Consider the following 15814-nt stretch of genomic DNA (forward strand, 5'->3'; position numbering starts at 1 on the left):
ACCTTAAGTTCAGAAGCCTCTTCACCTAAAATTTCTGCGTCAACTAATTTGTCTATAACCAAATTTTTTATAATTTGTTTTCTCATAGATACTTTAAAATCTAATTTCAGATGTTTAGCAAGCAACACTAATTCCTTTTTCATTAAATTATCAAACCCCTCCAGGTCTGGCGTTTCAAAAATTTACCGGCATCAAATGCCATTTTGTAGAATTTTGTTGGCCAATAATAATAAATTTACTTAACAAATTTTGAATACGATATTTTCAGTATCCCGGACGAGCCCCCAATTTCTGTAACGGCCAGAAATCGCCTTTACGTTGTAGCCAACAAAAGACACAAATCAATAAGAAAATTTAACAATATTTATTATACAAAAGTTTACAAGAAGTATTACACAAATAGTGCTGTCAACTTAACCGTCAAAATATGAGTCCAATCTTTTATCTTTATCTGTATCCGGATATCTTTCGGAATCCAATCTGAATATTACGGTCACAATCCAGTATGTTGTTGTTTGTAGAATTAAAGTGTCAATCCAAATGCGGCGGATACTAATGTCTATCGAATCGATGTCTAAGTCTAAGTCCAAGAGTAAGTCCTAGAGTGAGTTTAACTTTAGTGTCTGTATATATATATATATTTGTCATGGAAGATTCTAGAACAGTCTATAATGGAACATCCTAGAAAGTTACAACAGAAGTTTCTAGTAAAATGTAGAAGTTTATATAATGCATCTTTTATTAGGATCCTTCTGGAAAGTTCCAATCATTCTGTAATTGTTCCAGAGATTTCTTAACTGCACAATTCTAAAATTATTCTGTAAACAACTATCAGGCCACACAATACAAATTAGGCCAACATAAATAAATACAATAATTACAATATCATAACACTTACACCTTTTTTTTCTTTTTTTTTTTATAGAAGACACCATTTGATATTTTGTATATGTACTGTTTGTTTGTTTTGTATTTTGAGATGACCCCTTGTAATTGTCACCTGTAATTGTAAGTCTAACGTGTAATCCTATCCATATACCTTGTTTCCGCTAATGTCTATTAGGAAGAGAGCTATATGCTAGATTACTGTGGTTGTGTTAAGACGTTTGAATAACATCTACGTCAAATATCATTTAATTGATCTTTTAAATCTATTAGTTCATTTACCTGTTAACAAATGTGTTCAGTTGTAAAGAGGATGAACACTTTCCAATTGTATATTCTTTTCTTTTAGACATTTGTATGACAATGAACTATCTACAATACAACCGTTTACTTTAATGGATCTGCCAAGGCTTCAAGATTTGTGAGTATATGTTTAGTATTTATTTAAATTGCAATCGACGAAAAACCTGACAGCGTATGGATATTATCAATACAAGTTAACGTAAGGCCTTCGCCATTGAGTGAAACATAAACAACAAAGTCAGCTATAAATGCTACTGACGTAATCTGAAGAAAATCAAGCAAGAACTCAAGCAGCTTAATAAGCAAACGAAACACAAAACGTTCAACTACGCCATTACGCCAACTACACATATCCTGGATACAATATGGTTATTATTTTCGTTAAGCTGCTATCTATTTAAGAATTCATTCAAATTGACAATAATCTTTTACATAAAGTTATTGACCTTAAATGAATCAGAGTAATACAAAAGGGTCCCTTTAACCCCGCCACATTTTTGCGCCTGTCCCAAGTCAGGAGCCTCTGGCCTTTGTTAGTCTTGTATTATTTTAATTTTAGTTTCTTGTGTACAATCTGGAAATTAGAATGGCGTTCATTTTCACTGGACTAGTATATATTTGTTTAGGGGCCAGCTGAAGGACGCCTCCGGGTGCGGGAATTTCTCGCTACATTGAAGACCTGTTGGTGACCCTCTGCTGTTGTTTTTTATTTGGTCGGGTTGTTGTCTCTTTGACACATTCCCCATTTCCATTCTCAATTTCATCCCTTAACAAATACATATATGTATTAAGAACAACTCGGCGTTAATACTAACGGTTTATGCACACGTATAAAAAACTGATTTGTTACCTTCTTTTGCATAATCTTGATTACTGTCTTTTCGGATTTCCAAGTACGTTGATCTGTTAACGTTTATGTTTCAAGAAAATAGCAAGTACTAGGTATTGTTCAACACACAACATATGTTGTATCCTTAATGTGTTCCTGTTGAAACTGTATTCGTGCATATATATTAACTTTCAAAAATGGTATGTGCATTTTTACCTTAAGCTAAGTATACACTATTTACATTACAGAATATTAATTCGGAACAATATTAGTCATATCAGGGATCAGGCATTTGGGTACTTACCTTCACTGTCTCAAATGTAAGTTTATATTTAGTATTTACGAATGTAAACAAAATGTATACTTTGTAACTGTATATTTAAATTAAGGATGAAGTGATTTTAGGTTTAAGAATTTGTGACACATGTTCGGAGTCCATATTATTTACAAAAGAAACAGGATAAACTATATGTATGCGCATATATTTGGTTTATAGAAGACTTCAATAGCTCAAAAACGAAATGTGAAGCAGATTTAGATATCTTGTCTTTCGATTTCAGACCCATATAGTTTGATTTTTTAGGAGTTCTTTAGGAGATTTAATCAACAAACTAAGGTCGATAAAGTTATGTTTCCAAATTTTATATTTTAGTTTCATGAGTACGTAACACCCGATATGGTCAAACAACTTTCCTCGTAAAAGGGAAGACTTTGTGATAACTGGATGTTTTCGTTAAATCTGTTAGATTCTGTCACTGTTGACGTTTGGGAGGGCCCTTGGTCACTATTAAAATCAATAACTGACTCACCAGATGATCTTAGATTGACTGCAATAGCTGGTTCTTTCTCCTTAGGGTCGGCCATTCTTATTCGTTTTACCCGCTGTCCTCTAGCTAGATTATTTTTCTTAAAATTCCCTCTTGAAATGGTAGTTTGGAAAATTGTTCAGCAGATAAAAAAATAGGATGTTACAAAATTGAGAAACTGGTCAGCAGACAAACAGCTGAGATAGTTCGTAATTTAGACATTGAACGTCAGACTTCTTATACGGCTAATGTTTCTTCGGTATAAACAACTCTAAATGTCAACAAAATGTTTGTCTTCGATGATACTCGGGCAATAGTAACTAGAAAGGTGAAAATTGCACAAAAAAACAAGACTATAGACTATGTCGAAAATATTTTTTTGTATAATTTTGTGTATAACAACATGTTCGTATGAAGCTAGACAGATGCTTTGTGAGAAAGTAATAAATTACTTTACATTCTTGAGAACAAAATGCACTTGCTAGTAATCACTCTAAAGAAAAAGAGGCATTCCTTAAAGGAAGCCAGTGTAGCAGACACTTTTGATTTATAATACAAACACATTATTCTTGTTATAATCCAATCAAAAACAAAAGAGGGACGAAAGATACCAGAGGGACAGTCAAACTCATAAATCGAAAAAAGTACTGACAACGCCTGGCTAAAAATGAAAGAAGATAAAAAGACAAACAATAAAACACATGCCACAACATAGTAAACTAAAGAATAAGCAACACCAACCCAACCAAAAACTAGGGGTCATCCCAGGTGCTGCGGAAGAGTAAGGAACATTCCCCATGTGGCACCTTCGTGTTGCTTATGTTATAACAAATTCGGTAAATAGTCTAATTCGGTAGGACACATTCATGAAAGGGAAGGAGATTACAGTTACGACATAAGGAACGTATCCAATATCATTTGTGACACGGCTATTCCATAACGGTCGACCAACTCGTGATGGTGTCCGTAAAATTTACGATGGCACGATGTCAACTTCACCATTTGAAACTCTTAGTTTAATACCTTCCTTCTGAGAGGCAACCGTCTATAAAAAAAAAATCATGATAGGAAATGCAAGCACGGGAATATCGTATCAATTGGGAGATATATGTCCCGTATGCAGGTGCTGCTGAAATGTTGCTACTTAGAAATGGAAAGTTATCAATTGGAAAGCTGTTATTAAACCCCAGTAGCCGCATTAAACTCAATTATATGATAAACAATAATTGCTATTATGTCAGGTCCTTCAGAGTTTGGCTACGCGCAGTTCGACAGTACTTATATTTTGCAAAATGAAATTATATGCACAAGTATACAGTTAAAGCTTATGTTTATTTCGTCTATATTTAAAAGTGTCGTTTGCTAATTACATGTACATGACAAGTTTATACTTTTTTTAATTACGCCGTAGTTCTGTGATAGTTCTATCAGCTGTTATATGAATATGAAGATTTGACTCATGTTGGCAGAAGTTACATCCCACTTTGCAATTTGTTCAAAATAATATTATACAAAGGTTTTAAAAGTTATATGGCTTTGACACAATTCCAAATGGTTGCGAGTTAATTGATATCAATTTTTTTTTAACTGGGAAATCAATGCAATTAATTGCAACCGATGTAATAAAATAATAAATTTTCAAATGTTTTCAGGCGTGAGTAGTAGTTCGTCTGTATGCCGATTGCGTTACAGCAATTCACAATACTTGATTTATGTTGGAGTTGATATGCAGTTTGATGATATTTTAAATATATATTTCGGTCAATAATTATGAATAATTTGTATTCTAAGGGTGCTCTCAGGAAATCCACTTAATTGTGACTGCAGTATTTTCCATTGTGGTCATGGTTAATTGAACGATCATCCATAGCAACAAATGCTAAATGTAGCAACGGAACATTAATTACATCACTTCAAACATCTGCACTTGACATATGCAATCGTAAGTAGAACTAATCGATATCGAATGATCCTCAAATAATGCCACTTCTCTTCTTTGAAAGTACATTTTGTAAGTTGAGCTATTTTCTGCAAGATACACACATACATATGAAAAGCTAAATACTTTTAAATAGTACAGTTAATATGCGAATGTCGCAAAGCACATCTATGGTAATTTAGACACATATAGTCCGTTTAAATAAAAAAAAAAAAAAATATTTATTTATTTTTTTACAATCAAGGCACAGAACGTTGGAACAAAAGTGTTTATTTAAATGCTTAAATTAATATCAAGTGTGTTTACAACTACAGTTGTATTGCTTGGTCTGTCTAGTGGTCAATACACTCGAACATATGATGAAATCATCTTATAATGAACTCTTACTTTACTTTATAAGTTACAGACATCTATCATATTGGCCTGACTGAAATATTCCTATCGAGCAACCGTACAGTGTCCCCTGAATATAGAATTTAAGTCTCCCATATGAAACATCATTCCAGGACTCGCATTTTTAAATATGATAACATTATGAATAAAGATGCGTTGCTTCCCCAGAATATGTGTTATATAGAATTGAATCTGTCCATGCAATCACGAGCTGGTTGATTGTTCTTGAAATCCTATGTCGTAGCTCATAATGTATATGTTTAAATAGTCACAAAGAAAAGCAAGATATCCTTCTCTCGGCGTTGACATATTTTGAGACCAATTTAAAATGACCGGTGGAAAATACAAAATAAATTAGGTTTTTAAGGAGCTTCTCCTTACACCACTTTATTTGGTTGGGCTAGTGTTGTTCCCTAAATTTGTAATTTTTACATAATAACTTACGTCTATATACACCACCAGGAATTGATGAGTACGTGTCTAATCTAACTAACGACATTTTTACTCACGTCTTATATTGTGGTGTGGCATCAACATCGTCTGTTTCTATTAGTACCGATAATTACATATTCCAAAAAAAGAATATTTTGCTTATAAATAAACTTATCATAGATACAAGTAGCCCTTTTCACAAGAAATCTTAAGTGTAAAATTAATCTTACGATACAAGCATTTAGTTGAATTATTTAGGAATATTTTATACTTACGATGAATTTTACACTTAAGATTTTTTGTGAAAAGGGCTACTGGATACAAATTTTATATCTACGCCAGTCGCGTGTTTCGTCTACAAAACAATCATCGATGACGCTTGAATCAAAACATGTTTAAAAGGTCAAATAGAGTACGAAGTTGAAGAGCATTGAGAACCAAAAATTCCTACATGTTTTGCCAAAAACATAAAGTGTAAATTTGTATTGCTATTAGATTTATATACATGTAAAATTCATATATTAAGTTATGATTGTTTATTTGTAATTATCGTTGCATATTGTTCTATATCTTATCATTTGTGGTTTAGTTCTGTAATTTTTGTCTATATGTATGTTAAAGGAAAGATAAATAATCACCTATTTCATTTATATGATTCTTTTTAGTTAAAAGCAACTATATAGGCAGGATTTATTTGTTTTTAGTTTGAAGTGGAAGAAACACTGAACCTGTTAACAAGTACAAAATATTACACAATAACTAAGACTATTCTATATTAAAATTCGTGTAATGTACATGTGACGTCATGTTTTCCGGCGTTGATACATTCTTGTAACGGACAGTTTAGAATATTATTGTGCTGTATTTGTGTTTAGCCGTAGATTGGTTTTAAATGGTCGTTGTTATTCTATGGTTTACGTACTTTTATATTTATGTACTTCTCTGTCCTGAGTGTTCTTGTGTTTATTTGTATTTTATTCCTGTCAAGTAATGCTGTTATTTTAGCGGTATTTCTAACATTGCAATATACACAGGATGCCTGCCTAGAAACAAAACCAGGTTTAACCCTCCATTATCTTAAAATGTCCTGTACCAAGTCAGGAATATGGCAGTTGTTATCTCCTAGTATATACATTGGTGTTTGTAGCAGTTCGATGTACATGTATCTCCTCTTTTATTTATTTTTTTATTGTCGATATGTTACCCGCTGTTTTCGTTTATGATCCGGATTTGTTTCAGATAAATCGGGTTATGACTATTAGAATCTGGTATACTACTATCGCCTTTATCTATCAAACTTAATGGTTATAGTTTTGTTTTATTGTAGCTGATAACTGCCACTGCTTCAATGGCGGAAAATGTGTGACAAACGGCAATGAACTTGCATGTGACTGCATTGGACAGTGGACCGGTGCATTTTGTCAAGGTGTATATTAATGTCAAAACAGCACATTGCTATTGAAAAAAATACCTGTATGATAGTAAGGTTGTCATTTCTAATAACGTATTTCTTATGTATAACGTTTTGTAATCATGCTACTTTATTGGAACATCTAACTTCCTATTAGTGCCAGTCCGCTAGAATTACAGAATTAGCATTATACTTTTTTCTATTGCATCTATAAAATCTATAGTTAGTCATTGGCTTGTACGGAATATATTCTATTAGATTTTATTACTAACTCATTTCATTTCAATAGAAAGTCCGTGTATCTCACATGACTGTGGATTTGGTAACTGTTATATAGAACCTGTGAATGGTACAGCTCAGTGTTTGTGTGACGACAGACATGTTAACTTTTGTCCAGGTATGTGATTGTTATTTTAATGTATTATAAATGGTGATTTAAAATCGAAAATAAGAGTTTAAAAATTTGTTAGTGTTTATGAACGTTTTTCATCTGAAATTCATTTAAAAGACAATAAATGTAACATTGAAATAAAACATTGTTTGAATTTGCTATAATACATTTATCATATTTATGTTATAAATTAGTATGATTTTAGAAAATATTATTCCATATTACATCAATATCATCAAATATAATGTTCATATCCAAAGTTATAACGATACACACTATTTGTTCTTAGTCATACTTGCACTGTTTCATGGGTTAATTATGCATGTTGTCAGTACAATATATGTTCCTTGGTCGATTGTTTTCGTATTGTATATACGTTAATGTCATTTAACACATACTCCGAAGTATATATTATATTTTCAGTCTAATCATCAATCAATGATCTTTACATCTATATGCATACTAACGGTACCTGCTTATTGTGTTTTATTAACAGCTTTCGTTTTTGTATAATTAAACATGTGATCGAAATAAAGAAATGTCGTATGTATTGTCACATGACAAATTGTTGTTAAAGAAATTTAAAATCAAAACTTTTAATATAATCAAACAAAGATTTGATAGTTTAGAAATACTTTTATTTTTTTTTCAAGGCAGTACATAAAACAGATCAATCACTTAAATAAACAATAATACATTTGTAATTCATAACATAACATATTTTTGTTTTTACCTCTTTTGATGAATTGTTTTATTATAGAATTTTTATCTCAGCATAGTAAAAATGATTTCCGAAAAGAAATCTAACACATTTTATTTTTCAGAGATTGTTCATAGTATGCCTTGTAAGCACTTTTTGTAGTATGTATAGTCTTTCTTCCTTTAAATGTATTTTTCATTAATCATATTAAAGCAACATCCAAACATTTTAAACCTTATTAATTTACTAATTGTTTGCATTATATATACAAGTAGATGAAAACTTGGTAACATTTAATTTATGAATTTCTGACATTTCAAATCTATTGAAGAAAATTTGTATCCTGATGCTAATGAGAAAAATTATGCAAATAATTAATTGAAGGTATCATTTTATTATTGTATGTACGTATGACCAAAGCATATAAACTAAATCCTGCATAAACATGAGATGAGCGTGATGCGGAGTGTGTAACTGCTAAAATAAAGAACAAGAAAAGGTAATAGTTTTGAGCTTAATTATGACATACGATATATGGAAACACGCTTTTTGCTACCCATTTTCGAAAATGGTCGTTAAGTCCCTTTAAAAGTTGTATTTGTAAATGAATTTTTCCACTAGATTGATCCACTACATTCTTTTAGGGGATATTGTTTATTTCTCTAACATTTTCTTACTGTATGAATCGACTGTCTTTTCTCCGACCCTATAGCATGTATATACAGTATTTTCCCAAACAATTGAACAAGTGGCATTTCAAATTACACTAAAATATAAATTCATAACCGAAGTGCTAACAATTGAGCCGATGATAACCTTGGTGACAGCTAAATGCTGTTAAAACGAAAAAAAAAAAACACGTTATGCATTCAATGCGCCTGCAGTACTTTTCTCAAAAAAGCTTATTAAGGAAAGCTTAAAACCTAAAATTTGAAATCGTCGATTGCTTAAAAACAATTAAGAACTGTGTGACCAAACGTTACCAAGCTCGACAATAATATGTGCTTACAATAATTCATAAAGATACCAACAACTTTGTAAAGAAGCTAACAGGGCAACCATGTTGTGATGTTACTCTGTATACACATGTCTTACTGTACCGCCGTACTTGATATATAATTCGACAGTACTTTTTGATATATAGTGCACTGTTTGGCAGCACACTGTTCTGCTACAACAAAACGCATATGTTTAGAACTATTCGAGTGGAAGGTGTGATTGAACGAAGCAATCGGAAATATCGCACAATAGCACCAATTATCTCCAGATAGCTTGATGAGTATTGAATAGCATACCGCTTATAACAGTGCTTTCATAACTTGATCTTATAGAAACAAAAACATAAGACATATTGCAATATAAAGTATACCTATATTTGTCATGTTTTGCTTTCACGATATTGGAATGGTATATTAATTTGCTATAACGTATCTTTATTTTTTTCTACGATTTTCTTTTGTCAGTGCGAGTTCCAATACAAGATGAAAGGACAAAAAAACAGACAAGTTTGAATGGCTGAAAACATACTCTAGCAACGTCGTATGTAGAAGATGAATACAAAAATCTATAGAAAACGATTTTAAATGCTACGCCGGTCACTTTAATTGTTTGTTCTCTGAACATGAAGGGATGTGTGTAATTGATATTTCAACGTTTTTGTCTAAAGTTAAAATGGATTTTTTTATATTTTTTGTTTGTGTTTTTATAGGCATCATGAAATGCAATTCGTTCTTATATTTGTGAACTTATCCAGTTTTGTGGAGAGAGAAAAACCTAGTTTTTCATGTTTGAATCCGTGATTTAGACGATCTCTGAATGCAACATGTACAACAACTTGTTGAAAATTTAAATTTGCGGTTCACTTGTACAAAAGAAACACACGGCAATTGTTATCCAAGGTGAACTATTCAATCCACAGTATAGGGTAAAACACAAAAATGAGTTTAGTTCTCAATCATAGCTTTTTCTTGAGATCGGTTTGTCTGTGAATTGTTTTAGGTACATAATATTGCTATGATTTTCGTCCATCGAGAAAATCATTTGTATTTTCATTTACCTTTATCAGTAGTATTTTCTAAACACCACGACAAGGTATTTCTTCTTTGTCATTTCCCGTTTTGTTCATTTTGATTGTCATGTACGAAGAAGCTAAAAATGCACTTACTTCCAATATTTTATATTTTAGCGTTCCCGGTGAAGATTTATAAAGGAAAGTGCATACTATTAAGTGTTTTTTTTTTATTGTCTCCATCTAATAATAAGTTTTGTGAATCTGAATGTTTGCTTCATACAATGTGTTAATTTAACCAGGTACCCGTCAGGGTAATGATTTGGTCCCAGTACTTAAAATCTGTCAATTCTTCATGGGTGGATTAGGCATAGATAAATCATATTATAAAAAAACAAGGGAAGAGATTGTTAAATTTGATATATTCTTTTTGTACTTTATTATTACATATTTGTCTGTTTTTATAGTGATTAGGATTATTACACAATGTTGACTGTTGTACCCCAATTTCTTTTACATTTTTACCTGTTACTAGTATGTCTGTTTTTTGTTTGTTTTTTTTTTTTTTGTTTACGCATCGTTTTCAATATAATGGATTTTTTATGCGACTGTCATACAAGTGAGGGGTTCAGCTAGCCATAACAACAGGTTCAATCATGCAGGTTCTTCATAAGAAGATGCCTGTACCAAATAGGGAAAATATGAGTTGCTATCCATTCGTTGATGTGTTTGAGCTGTTGATTTTGCAATTTGATTAGGGAATTTCTGATTTGAATTTTCCCCGGAGTTCAGTATTTTTTGAAGTAAATTTTTGAAAAAAAAGAGAATAAACAATCAGGTTTAGTAAAATTTATTTACATACTGATAGTTAAATATTTAACACTGCACACTTTATTATTTGAAAAAAAAAAGAACTGTAGCTTGGATCCTAATATATGGTGATGTGGTATAATTGTCAATGAAACAACACTCCACAAGAGACCAAACGACACAAACATTTGCAACTATAGGTCACGAGGTCATCATACGGCCTTCAACAATGAGCAAAGCCCATACTGCAGAGTCAAAAATTAAAAGCTCCGAAATGAAAAATGTAAAACTATTTAAACGAGAAAACTAGCTAACTAATTCATGTAGTATGTACAAAACAAATTGACGAATTAAAAATATATTAATAGGCTCCTGACTTGGAACAGGCAAATACGTATAGAATTTGGCGGATTTAAACATGTTGGTTGGACACAAACCCTTCTCAGAACCTTGGACAGTGATGCAACAGTACAACATAATAACGAAATATAAAAATCAGGTGAATAAGGCTTAACTCATCAGATGGATACAAATATAAATCCATCTAACAAAAAAACCATGTGCTTCTATATCCAAACAATCAAATATACTAAGTACAGATCTGAGAGTAATCGCAGTTACTGACAGCTAGTTCAAAGCTAATAAAAACAAATCATGCATCTGAGACTTAATTTAAAAACTAAGTGCACATGTATTCATACAACCAACTTAACGTCATACAGAAGTAATATAAAAAAGATAAGGGACTTCGAGGTATGTAAAGTGTGCTTGATAGAATACAGACGACATACAACACAAGTGCTTATGTTTTAACTGTTTCAGCCATTTGTATAATGAATCCAGGAACCTCTGTATCCAAGTTGTTCAGTAAGTTGTTGTATGTTTCGATTTCTTTTTTTAAGTTAGAACATTCGACTCCTATCTTTAATGACTTAACTTTGTAGTATTCCTGTTGCTGGTCGATTTTTTTTTTTTTTTTTTTGCTAACTCCAACAACACAAGTATTACCAAGAGTGCTTAAAATGACGTCAATCACCGTTAAAAAATACACCAACATCTTAAAATCACATCAACACCTCCACCACACCACAACTCAGATATTATAAAATCAAACTAGAATTTCTATAACAACTGTTTCCTTTAGCAGCTTCAACAGTGACTCTCAACCTGTATCTTTGAAATACAAATTTTCTCTGTCTCTATCCATTATGTATGTTACCCCTTAAACCAATACAAATACTGAAGCTGACACACGGGAACCATAGTTTCAAAAGTAGTAATTCTCGTTACCTTAACATACATTACTTTATCCCTCAAGTTTAGTTTGTAACCCGGATTTGTTTTTTTTTCTCAATCGATTAATGAATTAGTTGTATACTACTTTTGCCTTGATTTATCCAAGGAATAGATTACCGTAGCCGTATTTGACAAATGTTTGGGGAAATTTTGGGTCTTCAATGCTCTTGAATTTGTACTTGTTTGGCTTATAATTTATAACTATTTTGATCTGATCGTCACTGATGAGCCTTATGTAGACGAAACGTGGGTCTGGCGTATTGCATTATAATTCCGGTCCCTTTTATAACTATTTGACAATTAAAAGTTTCTTTCATTTCAATAAAGAGTAACAGGTATGTTTCTTTCTACCATAATTAGATTTTGTTATTCTAGTTAATCTGAGGTATGAAAACTACTGAAATTTAATTAGCATTCAAGTATTTGCTTGCCTTATAAATTGAATCGAACAAAATTTTGTAGTCATAAAGTTCCAATATTGCTATCATTGGTATGATAAAATCCATCCTTAAATGAAACTATTATTTATTTACTATGCGACTATAATTATAAGATTAACATAATAAAGTGAAAAGCTGGTCAGTTTTGGTTGATGCGGACACATAATTGTGTTATACAAGTTAGTTTGAGGTATGAAACTACTGAAAATTAAATCTGTCACTTCTCGCAGTTACTGACAGCTACTTCAATGCAAATAACAACTAATAAAAAAAAAATATGTATCTAAGACTAAAGTATTAACCATTACACATCAGTTTATAATAGAAACCTGAGAAAGGATGGATTTGCAGAAACTCTTCTAGAGCTTCGATGCATTTATAAAAAAGAAGATGTGGTATGATTGCCAATGAGACAAATCTCAAAAAGAGACCAAAATGACACAGAAATTAACAACTATAGGTCACCGTACACCCTTCAACAATGAGCAAAGCCCATACTGCATAGTCAGCTATAAAAAGCCCTGACATGACAATGTTAAACAATTCAAACGACAAAACTAAAGCATTGCTGATCGAATATTCCGAAAAGGCTTGGCAAAATACGGCTAAGGTTATCTAGTGTAAATAATCTTTATTTATTTGATTATCTATATTATGGTTCATATAAAAGAGGGACGAAAGATACCAAAGGGACAGTCAAACTCATAAATCTAAAACAAACTGACAACGCCATGGCTAAAAATGAAAAAGACAAACAGAAAAACAATAGTACACATGACACAACATAGAAAACTAAAGAATAAACAACACGAACCCCACCAAAAACTAGGGGTGATCTCAGGTGCTCCGGAAGGGTAAGCAGATCCTGCTCCACATGCGGCACCCGTCGTGTTCTTATGTGATTACAAATCCGGTAAATAGTCTAATTCGGTAGGTCAAATTCATGAAAGGGAAGGGGATTGTAGTTACGACGTGAGGAACATATCCGATATCATTTGTGAAATGGTTATTCCATAACGGTCAACCAACTCGTGATGGCGTCCATATCTGTCACTGCTTTTCACTTAGTTATGTAGTCATAATAAGTTAAATAGGCCGACTTGTCAGCTAATTTTGTCTACGTGTTACTAAGTTCAGTATTGTCAGATAATAAAAAGAAAATTGTGTTGTTGAAAGTTAAAACATTGTTTAGCGTTATGGCCCATTTCATTACAATTAATACAGACTTATATAACGTGCATTAACTATGTGACAAGTAGACCTTTTTACGTGACAAGTTGATTTTTTAAGTGACAAGTCGATTTGTCATATACACAAGTCTACTTGTCACTTTATTAAGTGCTCTTCTCAGATATATAAGTTTGTTTTTATGTTATGAGATGGGCAAAAACGGTAAAAGATGTTTATCTCTTCTTCAAAAACGTTTGATTTTATTACCTGAATTAACTGACAAGCTGTCTTATTTAGCTTTTAAAAACGACTTCACTACTTAGTAAGTAACCAGTAGGGGCAGATATAAATATGCTAACATACAATTCAATACTTTGTAAAGAGTACAGTATTGATGACCATATCAATGATACTTCATATCAACACACGAGTGTTGACCTTTTGGACTGTTAATACTCTCGTTGTTCTACTCGAACAGAATATAACTGAAAAACGACATATTAGAATTATATTTGTAAATACATATTAAAGGGTGGTAAAAAAAGAAACTAACGAAATTTGCAATGCGTAATTAAAAGAACGTAAATATATAGTGTATGTCATAAGTTGTTTTGTTTAGGAATGTTGTCATAAAACATTTTAATTAAAAAAAGTCTTGATTAATGTTTTGACCGTCCGGAATTTCACTATTTTCGTCTTAATGTTAAAAAGATTAAAGATGAGACAACTCTCCAATTATCTATTTAATAAAAAAACGTCTTTGTTGATGTTTTGGACCAAAGAAAGACTAGGCTCCATTCATGCATTGACCCTTTAGTGCACAAACATTTTTTTTCCTATCATACTCTGCAGTAGAACACCTAATATCCGTGATGCAATTTCTTCTACACTGTTTGCGAATGTCCGTTACAGATGTTCGAATAACTAGACCTTAACATTCGTATCCGATGTTTCCACACGTATTAGAGCCAGGAACCTTGAAGATTTTATTAAATCTATGGGAATCTGTTCAATAGTGTCAAAGGAATATAAAAGTGCGTAAAACTAGAAATTTGAAAGAATACTTATCCTCCGACCCATAGTGTAAACAAGTTGACATCAATTTACCAGCAGTAATAGTTATCAAAGGTACCAGTATTATAATTTAGTACGCCAGATGCGCGTTTCGTCTACATAAGTCACATCAATGAAGCTCATATCAAAATATTTATAAAGCCAAATAAGTACATAATTGAAGAGCATTGCGGATCAAAAATTCAAAATATTGTGCCAAATACGGCTAGGTAATATATGCCTTGGATAATAAAATCCATAGTTTTTCGAACAATTCAAAGTTTTGTAAACAGAAAATTTATAAAAATGACCATATTATTGACATTTATGTCAACACCGAAGTGTTGACTACTAGGCTGGTGATACCCCCGATGACGAAACGTCCACCAGCAGTGGCATCGACCCAGTGGTGTAAATATTTAGCAAAGGTTCCAGGATTATAATTTAGTACGCCACACGCGCGTTTCGTCTTCATAAGTCTCATCATTGACGCTCATATCAAAAAAGTTATAAAGCCAAACAAGTACAAAGTTGAAGACCATTGAGGATCCAAAATTCCAAATACGGCTTAGTTAATCTACAAAAAAACTGTATGTCTGGGATCAGAAAATCCTTAGTTTTTCGATAAATTCAAAGTTTTGTAAACAGGAATTTTATAAAAATTACCACATTATTGACATTCAGTGTTGACCTGAATATAGTGTTTTTTTTTTAAAAAGACACTACTCCAGAATCATAATAATAATGTAAACAATATCAGATAATGACAACCACACTTTCTTGATCTTTGCTTTAAATTTTTTTTTTTTTTACATTATAATGTTAAACGTCCAGTGCTTACTATTGCATATTGAAACTAAACGTATTATAAGTCTTATTAGTATTTACTCAGTTTATCTTGGTCATTTGAATTAAATATATTCTGTTGATCATGATAATGAAAGATAA

General features: G+C 31.8%; 1 protein-coding gene across 1 annotated transcript in view; it reads left to right on the top strand.

Moving 5' to 3' along the window:
• LOC143052814 (neurogenic locus notch homolog protein 1-like) overlaps window positions 1-15814 on the top strand; it is a 314515-nt gene that overhangs the window by 227389 nt on the left and 71312 nt on the right. The window lies entirely within an intron of this gene.

This window comes from Mytilus galloprovincialis, chromosome 11 (assembly GCF_965363235.1).
Source record: "Mytilus galloprovincialis chromosome 11, xbMytGall1.hap1.1, whole genome shotgun sequence".
NCBI lineage: Eukaryota > Metazoa > Mollusca > Bivalvia > Mytilida > Mytilidae > Mytilus > Mytilus galloprovincialis.